The 26,385-nt window shown below is 39.1% G+C and overlaps 1 long non-coding RNA gene across 1 annotated transcript; it reads right to left on the minus strand.

The window, feature by feature from the left end:
- Window positions 1-5,548: 5,548 nt before the first annotated feature.
- On the minus strand, window positions 5,549-24,759 carry LOC130465754 (uncharacterized). Its single transcript, XR_008925773.1, has 4 exons — window positions 24,334-24,759; window positions 23,379-23,504; window positions 10,521-10,570; window positions 5,549-5,776 (listed from the first exon to the last, which is right to left on the minus strand). It is a non-coding gene; the product is annotated as an uncharacterized lncRNA (long non-coding RNA).
- Window positions 24,760-26,385: the final 1,626 nt, after the last annotated feature.

A 26,385-nucleotide genomic window follows, 5' to 3' on the forward strand; every position in this document is an offset into this window, starting at 1 on the left:
AGACTGTCAGGACCAGTCCTTTGACTAAGAAATGTCTATCAAGTGAACTTGAATGTCAAAGGTTGAAAATGGTCCCTAATCGGAGTTTTCTATAAAATTGGACGCATAGAAAACGTTAGACGATTAGAATGCAAGATGACTAGTAGTTCTGTTTCTTGAACTATGTGGACATGGCAATGTCATAATCATTTGCATAGATACTTACTTTGGGAAGACTAGTATCGGAAAAGACCTATGAAACTTTACTGTAAGAGATGAAAGTCTGTCATAAGTAAATTTCATTAAATTATTAGACACTAAATCCTCAATACCTGAGTGATTTGAGATTACTTGTTTGAGAACTGGTTGCTTTGACGTTGACCAACCGTCGCACCGTAAAAGGAGGCTATAAAGGCAACGCTCAGGTAATCACCTATCAAACGAAGTCTAATCTCAAGATCGCAAGATTGGGATTGTCCTCCCATAAATCGGGATGAGATGCTTAAAAGTTGTACAAGGCCACTCGGAGAGCTAGAAACTGTGAAATGCATGGCCGTGCTCGGATGAATCATAGGCTATGATTATCTGTTTATTTGATCAGTTGAACTCTGAAACCGAGGAACACCTCTGGACATAATAAGGATGACAACTCTTACCTTATGTTTAAGAGCAAGCATCGAGCGACAAAGGAATTAGGAAATGCACACTTGTCCCTAAGGACAAGTGGGAGACTGAAGGAAATAATGCCCTTGGTCCAAGTATGCATTCTATGTTAAGTCTAATAAATGCGGTTCAGTATTAATTAACAAGTTAATAATTCAGTGAGATCAAGTGAGCTGAATGCCTAGCTAGAGGCCGCTTCAGTTCAAGTGGAATTAATGATATTAATCCACAGCTTACTCTTGACTGAACCCGTAGGGTCACACAAATAGTACGTAAACGGATCAAGTATTTAATGGCATTAAATACTCTATCTATGGATATTCGGAACCGACGGATCTTGGTTTCAGTGGGAGCTGAGATCGTCACAGTCAAGAAATGAATACTCCGGAAACGATGATATTACCGGAAACGGAAATATGGATCGTATCGGAAATATAAATATTATCCAAGTCGTAGATGTTGCCGGAAACGGAAACATGGTACGTATCGGAAAATATTATCGGAAATGGAAATATTACCAGAATCGGAAATATTGCCGGAAACGGAAATATTGTCAGAATCGGAAATATTACCGGAATCGGAAAATAATTCCGGAAACGGAAATATTAAATATTTGTTCGAAACGGAAATTAAATCCGGAATCGGAAATGTTAAATATTGTTCGTATCGGAAATGAATTCCGGAATCGGAAATTTAATCGGAAGCGTATCGTACGAATAAGCATCGGACGAGGCATGCCGGACAAGGCCCAGCACGAAGCCAGGCCATCGCCCAGCAAGCCAAGCGCGCCGCACAAACAGCCACGCCAGGCCCAGCGCAAGGCCAGGCCCAGCAGGCCGTGGCAGCGCGCACAGCGCGCGCGGGAGCTGCGTGGGCTTGCAGCTCGCGCAGGCCTCGCTGCGTGGGCTGCTGCTCGTGCGCACGCATGGGCGGCCCATCGTGGCTGCCGTGTGTGCGTGTGTAAGTGTTTGTGTTCGTGCACGTTTCCTAAAACGTGCAGAGTTCGGTTAATGATTAAATTCCTAATTCTATTTGATAAATTAATTAAATTAGAGTTCTTGTAGGATTCTAGGTTTAATTAATTTGTATCTGAATAGGATTCCAATTCCCTTTCCATACCCCCTATAAATATGTGGCCTGGGTTCACCATTTATAACGAGTTTCAAAGTATTCAAAGTGAGTTTTTGAGAGAAAACTTCAGCCACACATCTTGCTCAAAAGTGCCGAAAATTCTAGTACCTTAAGGGCGATTCTAGTTGGTCAATCTTAAGGCGGATCCGGACGTGCTGTGGACTATCTACGGAGGGACGACACTTGGAGTCCTAAAGACTTGTTCTTGTTCGGTTCGGGCGCAGCTAGGGAGGGCACGCAACAAAGAGTATGCATCTAAATTATGCTATATGATTATGTGTAAATAATATGTAATCCTGGGTTAATGGTTGTTTCCGCATGATTTATGTAATATCATATGTATCATAACCTAACAATTATGCCCAGAGGTATTTCTCGGTTTCAGAGTTCAACTGATCAAATAAACAGATAATTATAGCCTATGATTCATCTGAGCACGGCCATGCATTTTTAGTTTCTAGCTCCCCGAGTGGCGTTGTACAACTTTCAGCATTTGATCCCGATTTATGGGAGGACAATCCCAATCTTGTGATCTTGAGGTTAGACTTCGTTTGATAGTTGATTACCTGAGCGTTGCTGTTATGGTCTCCTTTTACGGTGCGACGGTTGACAACATTAACGCAACCATTTCTCAAACAAGTAATCTCAAATCACTCAGGTATTGAGGATTAGTGTCTAATAATGTAATGAAATTTACTAATGAAAGATTTTCATCATATCTCTTACAGTACAGTTTCATAGGTCTGTCCGGTACTAGTTTTCTCAAAGTAAGTATCTATGAAAATGATTGCGACATTGCCATGTCCACATAGTTCAAGAAACACAACTACTAGTCATCTTGCATTCTAGTCGTCTAGCGTTTTCTATGCGTCCACCTTTATAGAAAATTTCTGACCAGGGACCATTTTTAACTTTTAACATTCAAGTTCACTTGATAGACATTTCTTAGTCATAGGACTGGTCCTGACAGTCTATCTTGAATATATCGTCAAATTGAAGGGACTCGTCATTTAATAAACCACAAATTAAATGGAAAAATGAATTCTATTCATTTATATGAATGGCTAAGCAAAACGTTTTACAAAGTATTAAACTCTAAAACTTTAAAACATTAATTGAGGACATCAAAGCCATTCTCCAACATGCTTGATTCCCATAGATGCAGTGTGCGAGTTGTGCTTCGCTTGCGGCAGAGATTTAGTTAATGGATTTGAGATGTTGTCGTCAGTTCCAATCTTGCTTATCTCGACTTCTTTTCTTTCAACGAACTCTCGTAGAAGGTGAAATCTACGAAGTACATGCTTGACTCTCTGGTGGTGTCTAGGCTCCTTTGCCTGTCAATAGCTCCGTTATTGTCACAATATAGAGCTATTGGTCCTTTAATGGAGGGGACAAACCCAGACTGTGATCTGAAATCATCCTTGTCGGTTTGGAAACTTGCGTCCGTATAGCCTTTAACAATTAATTCATCATCTCCACCATAGACTAGGAAATTATCTTTGTGCCTTTTCAGGTACTTCAGAATATTCTTGGCGGCAGTCCAATGCGCCTCTCCTGGGTCTGACTGGTATCTGCTCGTAGCACTGAGTGCGTACGCAACATCCGGGTGTGTACATTTCATAGCATACATTATTGAACCAATCAATGATGCATATGGAATACCACTCATTCGTCTACGCTCATCTAGTGTTTTTGGGCACTAAGTCTTTCTTAGAGTCATTCCATGAGACATGGGTAGGTAGCCTCGCTTAGAGTCTACCATCTTGAACCTTTCAAGCACCTTATTGATATAAGTGCTTTGACTAAGCCCAATCATCCTTTTAGATCTATCTCTGTAAATCTTGATGGCCAGTATGTACTGTGCTTCTCCTAGATCCTTCATCGGAAAACATTTCCCAAGCCAAATCTTGACAGAGTTAAACATAGGAATGTCATTTCCGATAAGTAATATGTCGTCGACATATAATACTAGAAAAGTGGTTTTGCTCCCACTGACCTTCTTGTATACACAAGATTCATCTGTGTTCTTGACGAAGCCAAAGTCACTAACTGCTTTATCAAAACGTATATTCCAGCTCCTTGATGCTTGCTTCAATCCGTAAATGGATTTCTTAAGCTTACATACCTTTTTAGCATTCTTTGGATCCTCAAAACCCTCAGGATGTGTCATAAACACAGTTTCTGTTAAAATGTCGTTTAAGAAAGCGGCTTTGACATCCATCTGCCATATTTCGTAATCGTAAAATGCAGCGATTGTTAACATTATCCGAATAGACTTTAGCATTGCAACTAGTGAAAAGGTTTCATCGTAATCCACACCGTGGACTTTCCTATAACCTTTTGCAACCAATCTAGCTTTGAAAACTTCTAGTATCCATCCTTGTCCTTTTTCAATTTGAAAACCAATTTGCTTCCTATGGCTTGGTAGCCATCTTGCAAATCGACCAAATCCCAAACTTGGTTTTCAGACATGGAGTCTAATTCAGATTGCATTGCTTCTTGCCATTGCTTGGAGCTAGGGCGTCATAGCTTGTTTGTAAGTCGCAGGTTCATTGCTTTCCAGCAATAGAACTTCATGGCTCTCGTTCGTCAAAATACCTAAGTAACTTTCCGGTTGAGACCTATATCTCTGCGATCTACGCGGGGTTACATTTATAGTTGGTTCTTGATTCTCACCAGATATTTCTAAAGATCTCTGAGTTTCAACCTGAATGTCATCTTGAGCATTCTCTAGAGTTTGTTGTTCGACTCGAATTTCTTCGAGGTCTACTTTTCTCCCACTTGTCATTTTGGAAATGTGATCTCTTTCCAAAAAGATACCATCTCGAGCAACAAACACCTTGTTATCAGATGTATTGTAGAAGTATACCCCTTTGTTTCCTTTGGATAGCCCACAAGGATACATTTGTCAGATTTTGCTTGAAGTTTGTCTGAAATAAATCGTTTGACGTATACTTCACAACCCCAAATCTTATGAAAAGACACAATTGGAGTCTTTCCAAACCATAACTCATATGGAGTCTTTTCGACAACTTTAGACGGAGCTCTATTTTGTGTGAGTGCAGCTGTGTTTAGTGCATGTCCCTAAAATTCTATTGGAAGTTCGGCCTAACCCATCATTGATCTAACCATGTCTAGCAAGGTCCTGTTCCTCCGTTTTGACACACTGTTTCATTGAGGTGTTCTGGGAGGATTCAATTCTGATCGAATTCCACATTCTTTCAGATGGTCATCAAATTCATCGCTCAGATATTCACCGCCTCTATCAGACCGTAGTGCCTTAATCTTCTTGCCTAACTGATTCTCTACTTCACTCTGGAATTCCTTGAATTTGTCAAAGGATTCTGACTTATGCTTCATTAGGTAGACATAACCATATCTACTGAACTCATCAGTGAAAGTGATAAAATAGCAATACCACCTCTAGCATTTGAACTCATTGGTCCACATACATCTGTATGGATTAAACCCAATAGTTCCGTTGCTCTTTCTCCAAATTTAGAGAAAGGTTGCTTTGTCATTTTGCCAAGTAATCATGATTCGCACTTACCATAATCCTCTAAGTCAAATGGTTCTAGAATTCCTTCCTTTTGAAGTCTTACTATGCACTTCATGTTAATACGGCCTAATCGACAATGCCACAGATAGGTGAGATCTGAATCATTCTTTTTGGCTTTTTTGTTATTCATGTTATAAACTTGTTTGTCGTGATCTAGTAAATAAAGTCCATTGACTAATCTAGCAGATCCATAAAACATCTCTTTAAAATAAAACGAGCAACTATTGTCTTTTATTAAAAAGGAAAATCCCTTAGCATCTAAGCAAGAAACATAAATGATGTTTTTAGTAAGACTTGGAACATGGAAAACTCTTCCAGTTCCAAAACTAGCCCAGAGGGCAACGACAAATAATAAGTTTCTACAGCTCATGCAGCAATCCTTGCTCCATTTCCCACTCGTAGGTCGACTTCACCCTTGCTTAATCTTCTACTTCTTCTTAGTCCCTGTGAATTGGAACATAAGTGTGAGCCACAACCTGTATCTAATACCCAAGAAGTTGAATTTGCAAGTATACAGTCTATAACGAAAATACATGAAGATGGAACGACCGTTCCGTTCTTCTGTTCTTCCTTAAGCTTCATGCAATCTCTCTTCCAATGCCCCTTCTTCTTGCAGTAGAAGCATTCATATTCAGAAGTGGGTTGGCTCACCTTCTTTTTTTCAGACTTGGTGCCGCCAGCTTGCTTAGTTGGGTTGGCCTTCTTGCCACCTTTCTTAGCATTCCTCTTCTTACCATATTTCTTGAACTTTCCCCCATGCACCATAAGCACATCTTGCTTATCACTTTTGAGCGTCTTTTCAGCGGTCTTCAGCATACCGTGAAGCTCAGTGAGCGTTTTTTCCAAACTATTCATACTGTAGTTCAGCTTGAACTGATCATAACCGCTATGAAGAGAATGGAGGATGGTGTCTACAACCATTTCCTGCGAGAACTGCTGATCCAGCCGACTCATATTCTCAATGAGTCCAATCATTTTGAGAACATGTGGACTTACGGGCTCGCCCTTCTTAAGCTTGGTCTCAAGAATTTGTCTATGAGTCTCGAATCTTTCGACTCGAGCCAGATCTTGGAACATGTTCTTTAACTCACTGATGATCGTGAAAGCATCTGAGTTCATGAACATTTTCTGTAGATCTGCACTCATGGTTGCAAGCATTGAACATTTTACATCCTTGTTGGCATCAATCCAACGATTGAGGGCTGCCTGAGTGACCCCGTCGCCAACGGCTTCGGGCATCGCCTCATCCAAGACATACTCCTTTTCGAGAATTGAGCGGATGTTGAATGAATTGTTGTTTGCCATAGTTAAAACAACAATTGGAAAAAATAAACAAATAAATAACCATTCATAGTTTCTCTTAATAAACTTAAATTCATGAATAATTATTAAGCATTTATAGTTTCTCTTAATAGCATTCATGAATAATGCAATATTTATTAAGCATTTTATTCAAGTTATGTGTTCCGGCAGGTGTGTATAAAATGAATCCAAGATCCTAAAATCATCGAAAAATTAAGCACATTATGTATTTAGACTCAATTCTAAAATATTTAGGTAAGAAAATCATTTGCTAATAGTCTAGAAACTACTTTTGGTTGATAGGTACGTCTAAGAACTTATTAGGTAAACCTATCTCATTTGTCACGACATAAAAGGACTCCTTACTTATATCGTTGAGTTTCACCAAAATTAACATGTAGTCACAATTATTTGTGTACCTTACCCCTTTAGGATCAATAAGTAACACCTCGCTATGGCGGAAAACTATTACTAAGATTGATGTAAAGGTTATCCAAGTAAGTGTTATTTTGGCATGGCACCTTTTAACTCAATTTTTAAAGTTCAGAACTTAAGGCTCTTACTATGTTGGTTAGATTTTAAGTGAACTAAGATCCTTAATCATGCAACATAATCAAGCCACAATCTCATGCATAATTAAGACATATTTAAAGCAATAAATAACTTAAAGCATGCATAAGATATAAATGTGATCTAGTATGGCCCGACTTCATCTTGAAGCTTCAACTTCAAACTCCGTCTTGAAAATGGATTGGAAACTCCATCTTGAATTTCACCATGGGAGGCGCCATTTTCTTCAAATAGGATAAGCTATAATTGAAACTAATTACAACTATTTGATGGTCCGCAGACCATATTTAAAATTAAAAATTTTGGTGTATTAGACCAATTTTATATTCAAAATAATGGTACGCATACCATATTTTTCACCCTATTTGGGCCATACTAGTCACTTTCCATAAACTGCAAAGCAGTACATTTACAATATACCATTCACCGATTCATTTATCAATGAATAGCCCACATAGCAAGTTAGTAGAACATATTATGCATCACATAAACATTTGCAACAACTAATTAAGGCTTCCAACAATCTACAAATTATTCAATCCTTAATAGTTCTAATCGGGTTGTTTTAACCTTAAAGGAATGTAGACCTAATCAAGAGTTTAATGACTAAAAGGTCCACTAAAACCAAGAAATTTACATGCTTTACAAATTTTAAACATAAAATTGTATTTCCTAGTCCAACCGGAAACTTACAAATTTAATTAAAATTTAAAGCTCATATAAAATATTATTTAAATCCTTTTATTTTATTTAAAGTTGATTAAAATTAATTTATTTAAATTTTATCAAGTTTTTAATTTTAGTAAAATAATTAGTATAAATTTATGTATAATAATTAAGTTAATCAAAATTAAATTCCGAGAAAAAATTAAATTACGAAATTAAACTTAATTAAAATCGTTCTCAACCTAAAAATGAAAACCGCACCAACGGGCTAAGACAAAGCCACAGACATGCGCCCATGCCTCGTCGAAGCCTTGTAGTAGCAGCGCCTATGGGCCGCATGCACGAGTGCAGCGCCCATATCCTGCCACTGCGATAGTTGTAGCACAAGCGTCGAGCAGGCCACGCATAGCACGCAGCAAGCCGAGCAAACCACGCACTAAGCGCAGCAAGCATCCCTCGCTGGGGCGAGGCATCGCTCCCTAGGCGAGCCAGCGCTCGCTGGTGCGAACGCAGTCTCGGTTTCTTGTTGCCTTCGTCTCGCCTCTCGCTCACATGCACACATCACACACCGCACATGAGGGTAGCCCCGCGCGCATGCTCGTGCCTTGCTCGCTGCCTAGTACCGCATGGCGACGAGCTCCCTTGCTCGTCGTCGCATGCCCGCACCATCGCAACACCCCTTAAGGGTAACACTTAGCTTCCATTCCTTCGTGCGTGCAAGATTTGTGAACAATTTACATAAAAATCAAAACTTTTATAATTAAATTTATTGACAAATTAATAGCTCATATTAATTTCATAAATTTAGGCGAAATAACGAAAATTTATTATTCAAATTAATTTCCGATTATATTTATTTTCATTGATTCAAATCTAGGTCATAAATTTTTAAAACTTTTCAATTTTAACAAATTTTATGGTGGTTTTTAATCATAGGATCCTAATTAAATTGCTAAGTAATTATGAAAATCAAATCAAATTCTAAATTATTCGAATTTTGACAAATTAATTACAATTACAAATTAGGTTGTATAATTAACAAGATTAGGCTTTAAAATTGTTAAACATAGATTCAAGATTTAAGATTTACAGTAGGTTAATCATAGATTCAAGATTCAAGATACAGTAGGTTAATCATAGATTCAAGATTTACATACAAGATTCGCAAATATTTAATTTAACATCATAAAAATTACAAATTTTGCGTTCGAAAAACTAAAACCTCCGAAAAGTAATAGTTAGGCTTCGAATTTGGGAATTCTGGGTTCGGCATCAAATCTTTGATTTTTGTTAAAATTTTTAAACGTCGTTTACATACGAATTTCACTATAAAATTATACGATTTCGACCATTATTGACAAAACTGTCGAAAAATCCTGCGAAAAAGAACAAGTTTAGGACTCCAAATGTCGCCTCTCCGTAAATAGTCCACAGCACGTTCGAATCCGCCTTAGATTCAACCAACTAGGATATTCTCTAAGGTGTTATGTTTATTCGGAAAGGTTAATTATTAATTTAGACAAATTATTAATTTAGACAAATTATTAAATTCCCACTTGAACTTAATCTATATGAATACTTATTGAATTGTTGTATATAAATTGTGAGTATGAACCACGTATTTATAGGGTGGAAATAACGGACTTTTATGTCTACTAGGATTCAAATAACTAAACCCATTAGGATTCTAGTTAAATTAATCTATTAGAATTTATTTTTTAAACAAACACTTAAGTGTTTCAGATTTAACAAAATATTCAAATCGAGTAGAATTAGGAAAACGAGTTTAAGCAATCCTAAACGACCAAGGAGTTGGTCGTACGTAGCATAGCAGCCATGCTGCCCACAAGGGGCGTTGGTGCGCGGCTCGGCCCAAGGCAGGGCGCTAGAAGCACGCGGCCCATCGTGGGCGCTGCTGCTGGGCCTTGCTTTGCTCGCTTGCTGCGCTGGGCCTACTGCTCGCTTTGTGCGCGGGCTTCTCTAGGCGCGCGCCTGGCTTCGTGTTGGGCCTTGCGTCTAGCAAGCTCGTCCGACGATCGTTTCGTACGTCGCGCTTCCGATTCTGAAATTTATTTCCGATTCGAACAATATTTAAAATTTCTGATTCCGGAATTTATTTCCGTTTCGAACAAATATTTAATTTCGATTCCGGTAACATTTCCGTTTCCGGCAATATTTCCGATTGCGCCAATATTTCTATTTCCGATAATATTTTCCAATACCTACCATGTTTCCGTTTCCGGCAACATCTACGACTTAGATAATATTTATATTTCCGTTACGATCCATATTTCCGTTTCCGGCAATATAATAATTTCCGGAGTATTCATATTTTGCCTGTTGACGATTTCAACTCCCACTGGAACCGAGATCCGTCGATCCCGAATATTCATAAATAGAGTATTTAATTCACTTAAATACTTGATCCGTTCACATACTATTTGTGTGACCCTACGGGTTCAGTCAAGAGTAAGTTTTGGATTAATATTATTAATTCCACTTAAACTGAAGCGGTCTCTAGCTAGGCATTCAGCTCACTTGATCTCACTGAATTATTAACTTGTTTAATTAATTAATACTGAACCGCATTTATTAGACTTAACATTAAATGCATACTTGGACCAAGGTCTTTATTTCCTTTAATTTTTACCTGTCAAAAATCTGTTCGGAAGGAACCATTGCAACATAATTTGCAGCAACCTGCAATCAAATAAGCCACACGAAAACAATAAGAAAAGGAGTCTGTAAAAGCAAGCTAATTTTTCACATACAACTTCAAAAAATTCTTTAGTTTTGAAAAATACAGAATGTTGGCTGAGTTCAACATTTTCGCGCGACACTTCTATTTAGGACAATACATTACCAGTATACTTACTTAGAATTTTGCAGGAAATATCCAAAACTTAATTGACAACTCCACACCCTTTTAGTTTCACCATGGGTTGAATTTTAAGTAGTGAATGTTCTGTGCCTTAAAGGTATTGGAATACTAAATCGAACTTTTATCATGCATTATTTGCATCAACTCTCAAGTGTCCAATATGTTCAGAGCTCATTTATGGTTTCTAGATAAGTAACATGTCAAAGAGATTTTGACACAAATAAAGGACCATGTCTGGCTGCAGGCTTGCTCATCTATGGTTTTTAGGCAAGTAACATGTCATGGTATTCCATCAGAGTAGAATGTAGTGAAGAATAGAAAGAAAACTAATGATGTGAAATTCTAGATTAATCTTGGGCGCTCAATGACTAGAACAATATATGCATCAGCAAAAGCAGTCCATACAAAAACAGAGATTTGTATCATTGAAAACAAGCAAAAGAAGTTGTAAACTGCCAATTTGAAGGAAATATGTCCTTCAACCAAGGTGTATTTAGTCTAATACTAAGGTTCAGATTAATTGCGAACAATTAATTCAGTGAGATCAAGTGATCGGAACAGCTAGCTGGAGCAATGCTTCCGATCAGTGAGTTCTAATGAATATTAAGCTCACAACTTACTCTTGACTGAAACTACAAGGTCACACCAATGGCACGTAACAGATCACCAGATTAAATGAATCGGAAATTCATTTAATAGCTTTTCGGGAATTAGTTTGGAAAACATAAATATACGATAAGACGTTGGATCGGAATCGTATATAGTATTGCGTATATTCGTAAGCTAGGCGAAACGAATAATCGTATAGTTCAACATTGGATCGTCAAGTACTATACGATAAATAATGGCCGCAAGGCATTAAACGCAAATACGAGAAGGCAACACTGCTGGCCCAATGAGCCAACGCGCGCAAGGCCCACTAGGCGCAGCAGCGAGCCAGCGCGCACAAGGCCCATGCCTTGGCTGGGCGCGCGCGCATGCAAGGAACAGCAGCAGCAGCGCACACAGCGTGGCCCAAGGCCCAGCGCCTGTGTGGCTATGCGCGTGTGGGCTTGCATGGGTAATGCTGGCTGGGTCTTGGCCTTTGTTGTTAGGTTATGATACATATGATATTACATAAATCATGCGGAAACAACCATTAACCCAGGATTACATATTATTTACACATAATCATATAGCATAATTTAGATGCATACTCTTTGTTGCGTGCCCTCCCTAGCTGCGCCCGAACCGAGCAAGAACAAGTCTTTAGGACTCCAAGTGTCGTCCCTCCGTAGATAGTCCACAGCACGTCCGGATCCGCCTTAAGATTGACCAACTAGAATCGCCCTTAAGGTACTAGAATTTTCGGCACTTTTGAGCAAGATGTGTGGCTGAATTTTTCTCTCAAAAACTCACTTTGAATACTTTTAAAACTCGTTATAAATTGTGAACCCAGGCCACATATTTATAGGGGTATGGAAAGGGAATTGGAATCCTATTCAGATACAAATTAATTAAACCTAGAATTCTACAAGAACTCTAATTTAATTAATTTATCAAATAGAATTAGGAATTTAATCATTAACCGAACTCTGCACGTTTTAGGAAACGTGCACGAACACAAACACTTACACACGCACACACGGCAGCCACGATGGGCCGCCCATGCGTGCGCACGAGCAGCAGCCCACGCAGCGAGGCCTGCGCGAGCTGCAAGCCCACGCAGCTCCCGCGCGCGCTGCGCGCGCTGTGCGCGCTGCCATGGCCTGCTGGGCCTGGCCTTGCGCTGGGCCTGGCGTGGCTGTTTGTGCGGCGCGCTTGGCTTGTTGGGCGATGGCCTGGCTTTGTGCTGGGCCCTCGTCCGGCAGGCCTCGTCCGATGCTTATTCGTACGATACGCTTCCGATTAAATTTCCGATTCCGGAATTCATTTCCGATACGAACAATATTTAACATTTCCGATTCCGGAATTAATTTCCGTTTCGAACAAATATTTAATATTTCCGTTTCCGAAATTATTTTCCGATTCCGGTAATATTTCCGATTCTGACAATATTTCCGTTTCCGGCAATATTTCCGATTCTGGTAATATTTCCATTTCCGATAATATTTTCCGATACGTACCATGTTTCCGTTTCCGGTAACATCTACGACTTGGATAATATTTATATTTCCGATACGATCCATATTTCCGTTTCCGGTAATATCATCGTTTCCGGAGTATTCATTTCTTGCCTGTGACGATCTCAGCTCCCACTGAAACCAAGATCCGTCGATGCCGAATATCCATAGATAGAGTATTTAATGCCATTAAATACTTGATCCGTTTACGTACTATTTGTGTGACCCTACGGGTTCAGTCAAGAGTAAGCTGTGGATTAATATCATTAATTCCACTTGAACTGAAGCGGCCTCTAGCTAGGCATTCAGCTCACTTGATCTCACTGAATTTATTAACTTGTTAATTAATACTGAACCGCATTTATTAGACTTAACATAGAATGCATACTTGGACCAAGGGCATTATTTCCTTCAGTCTCCCACTTGTCCTTAGGGACAAGTGTGCATTTTCCTAATTCCTTTGTCGCTCGGTGCTTGCTCTTGAACATAAGGTAAGAGTTGTCATCCTTATTATGTCCAGAGGTGTTCCTCGGTTTCAGAGTTCAACTGATCAAATAAACAGATAATCATAGCCTATGATTCATCCGAGCACGGCCATGCATTTCACAGTTTCTAGCTCTCCGAGTGGCCTTGTACAACTTTTAAGCATCTCATCCCGATTTATGGGAGGACAATCCCAATCTTGCGATCTTGAGATTAGACTTCGTTTGATAGGTGATTACCTGAGCGTTGCCTTTATAGCCTCCTTTTACGGTGCGACGGTTGGTCAACGTCAAAGCAACCAGTTCTCAAACAAGTAATCTCAAATCACTCAGGTATTGAGGATTTAGTGTCTAATAATTTAATGAAATTTACTTATGACAGACTTTCATCTCTTACAGTAAAGTTTCATAGGTCTTGTCCGATACTAGTCTTCCCAAAGTAAGTATCTATGCAAATGATTATGACATTGCCATGTCCACATAGTTCAAGAAACAGAACTACTAGTCATCTTGCATTCTAATCGTCTAACGTTTTCTATGCGTCCAATTTTATAGAAAACTTCGATTAGGGACCATTTTCAACCTTTGACATTCAAGTTCACTTGATAGACATTTCTTAGTCACAGGACTGGTCCTGACAGTCTATCTTGAATATATCGTCAAATTGAAGGGACTCATCATTTAATAAACCACAAATTAAATGGAAAAATGAATTCTTTTCATTTATTGTGAATGATTAACCAATAATGTTTTACAAAGATTTAAACTCTAAAACTTTAAAACATTAAACAGAGACATCAAAGCCATTCTCCAATATGCTTGATTCTCATAGCTGCAGTGTGCGAGTTGTGCTTCGCCTGCGGCAGAGGTTTAGTTAATGGATCTGATATGTTGTCATCAGTTCCAATTTTGCTTATCTCGACTTCTTTTCTTTCAACGAACTCTCGTAGAAAGTGAAATCTACGAAGTACATGCTTGACTCTCTGGTGGTGTCTAGGCTCTTTTGCCTGTGCAATAGCTCCGTTATTATCACAATACAGGGCTATTGGTCCTTTAATGGAGGGGACTACACCAAGTTCACCTATGAACTTCCTTAGCCATATAGCTTCCTTTGCTGCTTCATGTGCAGCAATGTACTCCGCTTCAGTTGTAGAATCCGCAATGGTGCTTTGCTTAGCACTTTTCCAGCTTACTGCTCCTCCGTTGAGGCAGAAGACAAACCCAGACTGTGATCTAAAATCATCTTTGTCGGTTTGGAAACTTGCGTCCGTATAGCCTTTAACAATTAATTCATCATCTCCACCATAGACCAGGAAGTCATCTTTGTGCCTTTTCAGGTACTTCAGAATATTCTTGGCAGCAGTCCAATGCGCCTCTCCTGGGTCTGACTGGTATCTGCTGGTAGCACTGAGTGCGTACGCAACATCCGGGCGTGTACATATCATAGCATACATTATTGAACCAATCAATGATGCATATGGAATCCCATTCATTCGTCTACGCTCATCAAGTGTTTTTGGGCACTGAGTCTTGCTTAGAGTCATTCCATGAGACATGGGTAGGTAGCCTCGCTTGGAGTCCGCCATCTTGAACCTATCAAGCACCTTATTGATATAAGTGCTTTGACTAAGTCCAATCATCCTTTTAGATCTATCTCTGTAAATCTTGATGCCCAATATGTACTGTGCTTCTCCTAGATCCTTCATCGAAAAACATTTCCCAAGCCAAATCTTGACAGAGTTCAACATAGGAATGTCATTTCCGATAAGTAATATGTCGTCGACATATAATACTAGGAAAGCAATTTTGCTCCCACTGAGCTTCTTGTATACCCAAGATTCGTCTGCGTTCTTGATGAAACCAAAGTCACTGACTGCTTCATCAAAACGTATATTCCAGCTCCTGGATGCCTGCTTCAATCCGTAGATTGACTTCTTTAGCTTGCATACCTTTTTAGCATTCTTTGGATCCTCAAAACCTTCAGGCTGTGTCATAAACACAGTTTCTGTTAAAACGCCGTTTAAGAAAGCAGTTTTGACATCCATCTGCCATATTTCATAATCGTAATATGCAGCGATTGCTAACATTATCCGAATAGACTTTAGCATTGCAACTGGTGAAAATGTTTCATCGTAATCCACACCGTGGACTTGCCTGTAACCTTTTGCAACCAATCTAGCTTTGAAAACTTCAAGTTTCCCATCCTTGTCCTTTTTCAGTTTGAAAACCCATTTGCTTCCAATGGCTTGATAGCCATCTGGCAAATCGACCAAATCCCATACTTGGTTTTCAGACATGGAGTCTAATTCAGATTGCATGGCTTCTTGCCACTGCTTGGAGCTAGGGCTCGTCATAGCTTGTTTGTAAGTCGCAGGTTCATCACTTTCAAGTAATAGAACGTCATAGCTCTCGTTCGTCAAAATACCTAAGTACCTTTCCGGTTGAGATCTATATCTTTGTGATCTACGCGGGGTAACATCTCTAGATTGACCATGATTCTCACCAGATTCTTCTAAAGATCTCTGAGTTTCATCCTGAATGTCATCTTGAGCATTCTCTAGAGTTTGTTGTTCGACTCGAATTTCTTCGAGGTCTACTTTTCTCCCACTTGTCATTTTGGAAATGTGATCCTTCTCCAAAAAGACACCATCTCGAGCAACAAACACTTTGTTCTCAGATGTATTGTAGAAGTAATACCCCTTTGTTTCCTTTGGATAGCCCACAAGGATACATTTGTAAGATTTTGGATGAAGTTTGTCTGAAATTAATCGTTTGACGTATACTTCACTTCCCCAAATCTTAAGAAAAGACACATTTGGAGGCTTTCCAAACCATAATTCGTATGGAGTCTTTTCGACAGCTTTAGACGGAGCTCTATTTATAGTGAGTGAAGCTGTATTTAGTGCATGTCCCCAAAATTCTAATGGAAGTTCGGCCTGACCCATCATTGACCTGACCATGTCTAGCAAGGTTCTGTTCCTCCGTTCCGACACACCGTTCCATTGTGGTGTTCCAGGAGGAGTCAACTCTGATAGAATTCCACATTCTTTCAGATGGTCATCAAATTCATAGCTCAGATATTCACCGCCTCTATCAGACCGCAGTGCTTTAATCTTCTTGCCTAATTGATTCTCTACTTCACTCTGAAATTCCTTGAATTTGTCAAAGGATTCAGACTTATGCTTCATTAGGTAGACATAACCATACCTACTGAAGTCATCAGTGAAAGTGATAAAGTAGCTGAAACCACCTCTAGCATTTGTACTCATTGGTCCACATACATCTGTATGGATTAAACCCAATAGTTAATTTGCTCTTTCTCCAACTTTAGAGAAAGGTTGCTTTGTCATTTTGCCAAGTAAACATGATTCGCATTTACCATAATCCTCTAAGTCAAATGGTTCTAGAATTCCTTCCTTTTGAAGTCTTTCTAAGCGTTTCAAGTTTATATGGCCTAATCGACAATGCCACAGATAGGTGAGATCTGAATCATTCTTTTTGGCCTTTTTGGTATTTATGTTATATACTTGTTTGTCGTGATCTAATAAATAAAGTCCATTGACTAATCTAGCAAATCCATAAAACATCTCTTTAAAATAAAACGAACAACTATTGTCTTTTATTAAAAAGGAAAATCCCTTAGCATCTAAGCAAGAAACTGAAATGATGTTTTTAGTAAGACTTGGAACATGGAAACATTCTTCCAGTTCCAAAACTAGCCCGGAGGGCAACGACAAATAGTAAGTTCCTACAGCTAATGCAGCAATCCGTGCTCCATTTCCCACTCGTAGGTCGACTTCACCCTTGCTTAACTTTCTACTTCTTCTTAGTCCCTGTGGATTGGAACATAATGTGAGCCACAACCTGTATCTAATACCCAAGAAGTTGAATTAGCAAGTATACAGTCTATAACGAAAATACCTGAAGATGGAACGACTGTTCCGTTCTTCTGATCTTCCTTTAGCTTCAAGCAATCTCTCTTCCAATTCCCCTTCTTCTTGCAGTAGAAGCATTCGGATTCAGAAGTGGGTTGACTGACCTTCCTCTTTGCAGATTTGGCGCCAGTTTGCTTAGTTGGGCTGGCCTTGTTGCCACCTTTCTTAGCATTCCTCTTCTTTCCAGATTTCTTGAACTTGCCCCCACGCACCATAAGCACATCCTGCTTATCACTTTTGAGCGTCTTTTCAGCGGTCTTCAGCATACCGTGAAGCTCAGTGAGCGTTTTGTCCAGACTATTCATACTGTAGTTCAGTTTGAACTGATCATACCCGCTATGAAGAGAATGGAGGATGGTGTCTATAGCCATTTCCTGAGAAAATTGCTGATCCAGCCGACTCATATTCTCAATGAGTCCAATCATTTTGAGAACATGTGGACTTACGGGCTCGCCTTTCTTAAGTTTGGTCTCAAGAATTTGCCTATGAGTTTCGAATCTTTCGACTCGAGCCAGATCTTGGAACATGTTCTTCAACTCACTGATGATTGTGAAAGCATCTGAGTTGATGAACGTTTTCTGCAGATCCGCACTCATGGTGGCGAGCATTAGACATTTCACATCCTTGTTGGCATCAATCCAACGATTGAGGGCTGCCTGAGTGACCCCGTCGCCTGCAGCTTCGGGCATCGCCTCATCTAGGACATACTCCTTTTCTTCCTGCATAAGAACTATTTGCAAGTTCCTTTGCCAGTCAAGGAAGTTTTTCCCGTTCAACTTCTCCTTTTCGAGAATTGATCGAATGTTGAATGAATTGTTGTTTGCCATATTAAAAACTACAATTGAAAAGAATAAACAAATAAATAACCATTCACAGTTTCTCTTAATAAACTTAAATTCTAGCATACATGCATAATTCAATGTTTATTAAGCATTTTATTCAAATTATGTGTTCCGGCAGGTGTGAATAAAATGATTCCAAGATCCTAAAATCATTGAAGAACTAAGCACAGTTTGTCGACTTAATCCTAGAACATCTTAGGTAAGCAAAAGCCTTTTGCTAATAGTCTAGAAACTATTCTTGGTTGATAGGTACGTCTAAGAACTTATTAGGTAAACCTATCGAATTTGCCACGACATAAAAGGACTCCTTACTTATATCGTTGAGTTTCACCAAAACTAACATGTACTCACAATTATTTGTGTACCTTGCCCCTTTAGGACCAATAAGTAACACCTCGCTGAGCGAAAACTATTACTAGATTGATGTAAAGGATATCCAAGCAAGTGTATATTTTGGCATGGCACCTTTTAACTCAATTTTTAAGTTTGGAACTTAAAGCTCTTACTATGTTGGTTAGATTTTAAGTGAACTAAAATCCTTAATCATGCAACATAATCAAGCTTTTGATCTCATGCATTTTAAGACATATTTAAAAGCAATAAATAACTTAAAACATGCATAAGATATTTGTGATCTAGTATGGCCCGACTTCATCTTGAAGCTTTAACTTCAAAGTCCGTCTTGAAAATCTCCGTGGGAGGCACCATTTTCTTCAAATAGGATAAGCTATAACTAATTACAACTATTTGATGGTACGCAGACCATATTTGAATTGAAAAATAATTTTGGTACTTCAGACCAATTACATTCAAATTAATGGTACGCAGACCATATTTTCTATCCTATTTTTGGGCCATACTAGTCACTTCATAACCTGCAAAACAGTACATATACAATATATACCATTCACCCATTCATTATCATGAATGGCCCACATAGCTGGTTAGTAAAACACATTATGCATCACGTAAACATTTGCAGCAATTAATCAAGGGCACCAATAATCTACCAATTATTCAGTCCTTATTAATTCTAATCAAGTTGTTTTAACCTTAAGGATTTGTAGACCTAATCAAGAGTTTATGACTAAAAAGCGCTCCCACTTAAACCAATAAATTCATATGCTTTACTAATTTTAAACATAAAAGTGTATTTCTAGTCTAACCGGAAACATACAAATTTAATTAAAATTTAAAGCTCATATAAATTTATAATTGAATCCAAAAAGTTTAATTTAATTTCAGTCGTTATTTAAATTAATTCATGATTTTAATTTTAGTAAAATAATTAGAATAAATAACATTTATTATAATTACAATATTCAAAATTAAAATCCAAGAAAATAATTTAAATTATTAATTTTAAAATTAATTAAAATTACGTGAACTGAAATTTTCAAATTAAACATTCAAAACGATCTAATCGTAACGCAAACACCCTACGCATTGCACGCCCATGGGCCGCTCGCACACAGCCATCGCTGGCCATGTGCGCGCAGCCCATGCGCTCGTCGCATAGCTACTGCATTTCCATCGCAAGCCATCGCACGCTGTGCGCGCGCCAGCGCTCGTCGCACGCGAGCCATCGCTCGCTGTGCGCGCGACATCGCTCGCTGGGCGCGCGACATCGCTCGCTGTGCGTGCGAGCCATCGCTCGCTGGACGCGCGACATCGCTCGCTGGGCGCGCGACATCGCTCGCTGTGCGTGCGAGCCATCGCTCGCTGGGCGCGCGACATCGCTCGCTGGGCGCGCGACATCGCTCGCTGGGCGCGCCACATCGCTCGCTGGGCGCGTGACATCGCTCGCTGTGCGCGCGAGCAACACTGGGCGCAGCGCTCGTGGCACGCGAGCTTGCGCTCGCTGCGCGCGAGGCTGCGCGCTCTTGCGCGAGGCAGTGCGCGTTGTGGCGCAGCTCGCTTGCTGCCCACACGCGACTGCCTTGGCTCGCCCTTCGCCCATGCCCATTCGTCCATTGCTCGTGGCCCACGACATAAGGCAGGGCTGCTGCCTTGTGCACGTGCACCATGCCTTGCTCATTGCATTCGTGCCGCACGGGCGACGAGCTCCCTTGCTCGTCGTCGCATGCCCGCACTATACAACACCCCTTAAGGGTAACACGAAGCGTCCATTGCTTTGTGCGTGCAAGTTATATGAACGAATCGCATAAAAAAAAAATTTAAAATTTATAAAATTAATGACAAATTAATAAATATTATTAATTTCATAATTTTAGGGCGAAAAATCGAAAATTTATTATTCAATTGATTTCCGATTTACATGGATTCAAGTCTAGGTCATAAAAATTTAAAATTTATCATAAATTTACAATTTTTATGGTGGTTTTTAATCATAGGTTTCTAATTAAATTATAATTAATTATGAAAATCAAATTAATTCTAAATTATTCTAATTTTCAACAAATTAATCATAATTACAAATTAGATTGCATAATTAACAAGGCTAGGCATTCAAACTTGTTAAACATATACAGTAGGTCAATCAAAAATTCAAGATTTATCAACAAGAATCGCAAATATTTAATTTAACATCTTAAATTTACGAAATTTTGCATTCGAAAAACTAAAACCTTCGAAAAGTCATAGTTAGGCTTCGAATTTGAGAATTCTGGGTTCGGCAGAAAAAAACTATTTTTGTCAAAATTTTAGAATGCCTTTTACATGCGAAATTGACACAAAAATCACTCGATTTGGATGAGTAACGAAGAAACTGCCGAAAAAACTGCGTACGTATAATTAAATAAACGCAATTTGCAATTAATTAACAATTACGAAAATTAATCACCCCTTTTAATTCTTGCAAATTTGTAATATTTAACCATGTTCATGCAATTTTAGATTATGAAAATAATAAGGGGCTCGTGATACCACTGTTAGGTTATGATACATATGATATTACATAAATCATGCGGAAACAACCATTAACCCAGGATTACATATTATTTACACATAATCATATAGCATAATTTAGATGCATACTCTTTGTTGCGTGCCCTCCCTAGATGCGCCCGAACCGAGCAAGAACAAGTCTTTAGGACTCCAAGTGTCGTCCCTCCGTAGATAGTCCACAGCACGTCCGGATCCGCCTTAAGATTGACCAACTAGAATCGCCCTTAAGGTACTAGAATTTTCGGCACTTTTGAGCAAGATGTGTGGCTGAATTTTTCTCTCAAAAACTCACTTTGAATACTTTTAAAACTCGTTATAAATTGTGAACCCAGGCCACATATTTATAGGGGTATGGAAAGGGAATTGGAATCCTATTCAGATACAAATTAATTAAACCTAGAATTCTACAAGAACTCTAATTTAATTAATTTATCAAATAGAATTAGGAATTTAATCATTAACCGAACTCTGCACGTTTTAGGAAACGTGCACGAACACAAACACTTACACACGCACACACGGCAGCCACGATGGGCCGCCCATGCGTGCGCACGAGCAGCAGCCCACGCAGCGAGGCCTGCGCGAGCTGCAAGCCCACGCAGCTCCCGCGCGCGCTGCGCGCGCTGTGCGAGCTGCCATGGCCTGCTGGGCCTGGCCTTGCGCTGGGCCTGGCGTGGCTGTTTGTGCGGCGCGCTTGGCTTGCTGGGCGATGGCCTGGCTTCGTGCTGGGCCCTCGTCCAGCAGGCCTCGTCCGATGCTTATTCGTACGATACGCTTCCGATTAAATTTCCGATTCCGGAATTCATTTCCGATACGAACAATATTTAACATTTCCGATTCCGGAATTAATTTCCGTTTCGAACAAATATTTAATATTTCCGTTTCCGGAATTATTTTCCGATTCCGGTAATATTTCCGATTCTGACAATATTTCCGTTTCCGGCAATATTTCCGATTCTGGTAATATTTCCATTTCCGATAATATTTTCCGATACGTACCATGTTTCCGTTTCCGGCAACATCTACGACTTGGATAATATTTATATTTCCGATACGATCCATATTTCCGTTTCCGGTAATATCATCGTTTCCGGAGTATTCATTTCTTGCCTGTGACGATCTCAGCTCCCACTGAAACCAAGATCCGTCGATTCCGAATATCCATAGATAGAGTATTTAATGCCATTAAATACTTGATCCGTTTACGTACTATTTGTGTGACCCTACGGGTTCAGTCAAGAGTAAGCTGTGGATTAATATCATTAATTCCACTTGACTGAAGCGGCCTCTAGCTAGGCATTCAGCTCACTTGATCTCACTGAATTTATTAACTTGTTAATTAATACTGAACCGCATTTATTAGACTTAACATAGAATGCATACTTGGACCAAGGGCATTATTTCCTTCATTTGTGCCTTGGTCGGTTATCATTGTAACCTAAGGGTTATAATGTTATTCCTAACAAGTTGTTTTCCTAACCTAATGCACAATTCAGTCATACTCAAACCCTAGAGTCACAGAGAACCCTAATTCTCTATGTGCCTCCAAAGTGAGTTCTTCCCAAAAGCAAAGTATCTTGATCGATTGTCTAAGCTACGATAATAAAGACGGATCTGGTCGTGTCGGTGAACCAAGTAGAGGAACGACAAGTGGAGTTCTAAGTTCGTGTTCGTTGACAATTTGTGGAAAACACACTTCAAACGTAAGTATGCTTAATCTGTGCTTTATACATGCTTCCTGGCTTTGGGGATTGTTTCCGCACATGTTATTATGTTTAACTGTATTCCCCTACAAATTTATCTAGAGTTTAAACTGCCAACACACTGCTAATTTTTTCTTCACTCAGCCTTGGAGTTAAAACAAACACATGTTTATCTATTTACGAGGCAAACAAACACATAGTATGATCCTAGGGTTTGCGTCCAGTTAAGAGATATAGAACAACCACTTGGAGACAAAAAATTGATGGTTTCTTGTTTATCAGTCTTGTCCTCATATACAAAAATACAATCATAGTGTTTGCATATAAGGTCAATTAAATTCCTCAGAGTCACAGGGAAGTTGATAACACATCCTGCACTGAAAAATATTTTCTCATTCCATATCGCATAGTTTGTGTGAAATAACCTTCAAGAAAGTCGCATGGAAAATAAACAGTAAACCTACTACTGTCACCTAAAATGCGGCGTCATTTAGTCAAGAAAAGTTAAAAGGAAAAAAATTTTATCCACGCAGAAGGAGTATAATTTCCTGTACCAAGTTATACGGAGTACCAATTTAGGGACATAGGAGTATAGGACCTTAAAAGGTTGTTACGGCCTGAAAACTGTCTTTAGAGAACAAAAGAAATTATCTGACCTGAAACCAAAAGTGCAGAAAGAGCTTTAAGTGCTTCTTTCCGTGTTCGGTCATCTTTAGCAGTATCCAGGATCTTCACAATCTCTTCAGCTCCACCCATTTCTAGAATCTTCAGCCTCCTTTCATCTACAACACATGCAGGACACAAAATAAAATCTATAACGTCTGATCTTCTTAAGGGTTCTTTAAATTGCACTTTAGGTGTAAAGCGTACAAGAAGTGCACGTAAATTTCAATAGAATGGAGACATAACTAATTGAAATCACATCCTGTTAATTGGTTTCCATAATGTAATTTCAGAGCCTATCAGTTCGTGAATTGCAAAGGGTTTTATAGGACTAGCAAAGTAGCAGAAAACCACCAATAACAACTACATGACCAAGTAGCACATATCCACATCAACAATGCCCTGCACCTTTTTTTCCCGAGAAATAAACACCGGAAAGTTTGTTAACATCATACATAGTTTTCCTATTCAGAGTACTTAACTCAGCAAAATCCCTCAGCATCATTTTAATAAGAATTTTGTTGGTTAACAACTTCTAGTTAGTATTATCATATAAGAATCCAGCCACATTTATCAAATGGATGTTCTTGAAGGGACAATAGAAGTGAATTTTTAACAACAGTAGTAAAATCAGACGTTGCTAAAGTCATAAAAACAAATCAGACAATCATCGAGACAACGTCAATAAAAAAATTCAGACAATCCAGACAATCCACACAAAAAAATAGACAATCTCAATAAAATCAAATCAAAAAGTCAAACATAAATCATTCAAAACAATAAATAGGAGCCAAATTGTCAAAATTTCAACAACACAAATCGTAATAAAGTAGGGCAAATAATGATGAATTAGCAAAAAAAATCAAACACAATATGATAATAGTAATTTGCTTATACCAGTGACTAGCAAAATTTACGCAAAAAAAGGTAGTTCAGCAAATATGATACCAAAAGAACTTCAGAGGAACTTCAGATATGAGCAAATATGGGACATTTGATCAAATTTCAGGCGAACTCAAGCAAATTTCAGACGAACTCAAGAAAATTTCAGACGAACTCAACCAAATTTCAGACGAACTCAACCAAAACGCATAAAATTAGGGTTTACGAACAGCGAAATTGAAGATGAAGAGGGAGAGAGAAAGATAAATGAGATATTTAGAGGAGAGAAGAGAAAGCCAAATTGAAGATTTAGGGAGAGAGAAAGCTAAATTGAAGATTGAGAGGGTTTTTCATTTTGGGAAACATTGTCGAAGAACTGAAACAATGTCGAAGAACTGAAACAATGTCGAAGAACTGTTGGCTTCCCAGGCGTTCGGTCTGAAGTTTCAAGAAGGGGTAATTATTATTTTTTTAATTAAATTGATCAAAGAGGGCTAAAATTTACAAGTCGCCCTTTCTGTTACCATCAAAGAAGCCAAACACATATATCTCCCTTTTTGTTTTTATCAAATCTCTGCCGTTCCAACGAATGGTAATTTTTCTTTTTTCGACATTTTAATTAAATTAATCTAGGAGGGCAAATAATTGAAATTCGTCCTTTCTATAAATTATCAAAGAAGGCAAAGATTCTTGTAGTGAAAGTCCTCTCTTTATTTTTATCAACGAGGACAATTTTTTTTGCCTTGTTTGATTTGTTCTACTAGGACGATTTTTCAGTTACCTTTTTTTTTACAAAAAAGTCGCCCTCTTTGCTACTGATTCTTGTAGTGAAAGTCCACAGCACGTTCGGATCCGCCTTAGGTTTAACCAACTAGGATTTTACTTAAGGTTTTATGTATTCGGGTTAGGCTATATTCTCCCTTGAACACAATGTAAGTAAAGAATATGGTTTTCAATGTATATAATTATGAGGGCCCAGCCTCATATTTACAGTGTAGAAAATAAGGAATTTGAGTCTTACTAGGAAAATAAGTACCAACCCTACTAGGATTGAAATTCTTATCCAATTAGAATTGTAATATTAATCAAACTCTTAATCAAACCAATTCTAGTAGGACTAGGAATACTTATTCCCAAAGTTACTTGGCAACTAAGTAATCGGACTTTTCTTGGAACCCAAGACGAATCAACCAACACAGCCATAATGGGCCACGCTGGGGTGCGTGCCTGCCTCGGCCCAGCCACAGCCGCAGCTGGACAAAGGCCCAGCGCGCTACAGCCTTGCCTTGGCGGGCTTGCTGCTTGCTTGGCGGGTTGCATCGTTGTTGTTGCCTTGCTTGCTTGGCGGGCTGCTATGCTGCTGCTGCCTTGCTTGCTTGGCGCGGTCCACTGTGCTTCCAGGCCCATCGGTTGGGCGCTGGCACTGGGCTTCGTGCTCAGCGCTATGCGCTCGGCGTTTGCTTGTCGAGCGATGGGCCGGCTCGCTTGCCAGCTTGTCGCTCATCGAGCTTTCGATTCGTTTTCCGATTCCGGAATCCATTTCCGTTTTGAAAAATATTTACATTTCCGGAAATAATTTCCTTTTCCGAAAATATTTCTGATTCCGGTAATATTTCCGTTTCCGACAATATTTCCGATTCCGGCAATATTTCTATTTCCGATAATATTTTTCGATACGAACCATGTTTCCGTTACCGGAAAAATCTACGACTTGGATAATTTTTATATTTCCGTCACGAACCATATTTCCGTTTCCAGCAATATCTTCATTTCCGGAGTATTCTTTACTTTGCCTTTTGACGATATCAACTCCCACTGGAACCGAGATCCGTCGTTTCCGTATGATCATAAATGGAGTACTTAATGAATAATATATTCACTTAAATACTTGATCCATTCACGTACTATTTGTGTGACCTACGGGTTTAGTCAAGAGTAAGTTGTGGATTAATATTATTAATTCCACTAGAACTGAAGCGGCCTCTAGCTAGGAATTCAGTTCACTTGATCTCACTGAATTATTAACTTGGTAATAAATACTGAACTGCATTTATTAGACTTAGCATTAAATGAATACTTGGACCAAGGGAATTATTTCCTTCACTAAGGTCCTACGAC

This window comes from Spinacia oleracea, chromosome 1 (assembly GCF_020520425.1).
Source record: "Spinacia oleracea cultivar Varoflay chromosome 1, BTI_SOV_V1, whole genome shotgun sequence".
Classification (NCBI taxonomy): domain Eukaryota; kingdom Viridiplantae; phylum Streptophyta; class Magnoliopsida; order Caryophyllales; family Amaranthaceae; genus Spinacia; species Spinacia oleracea.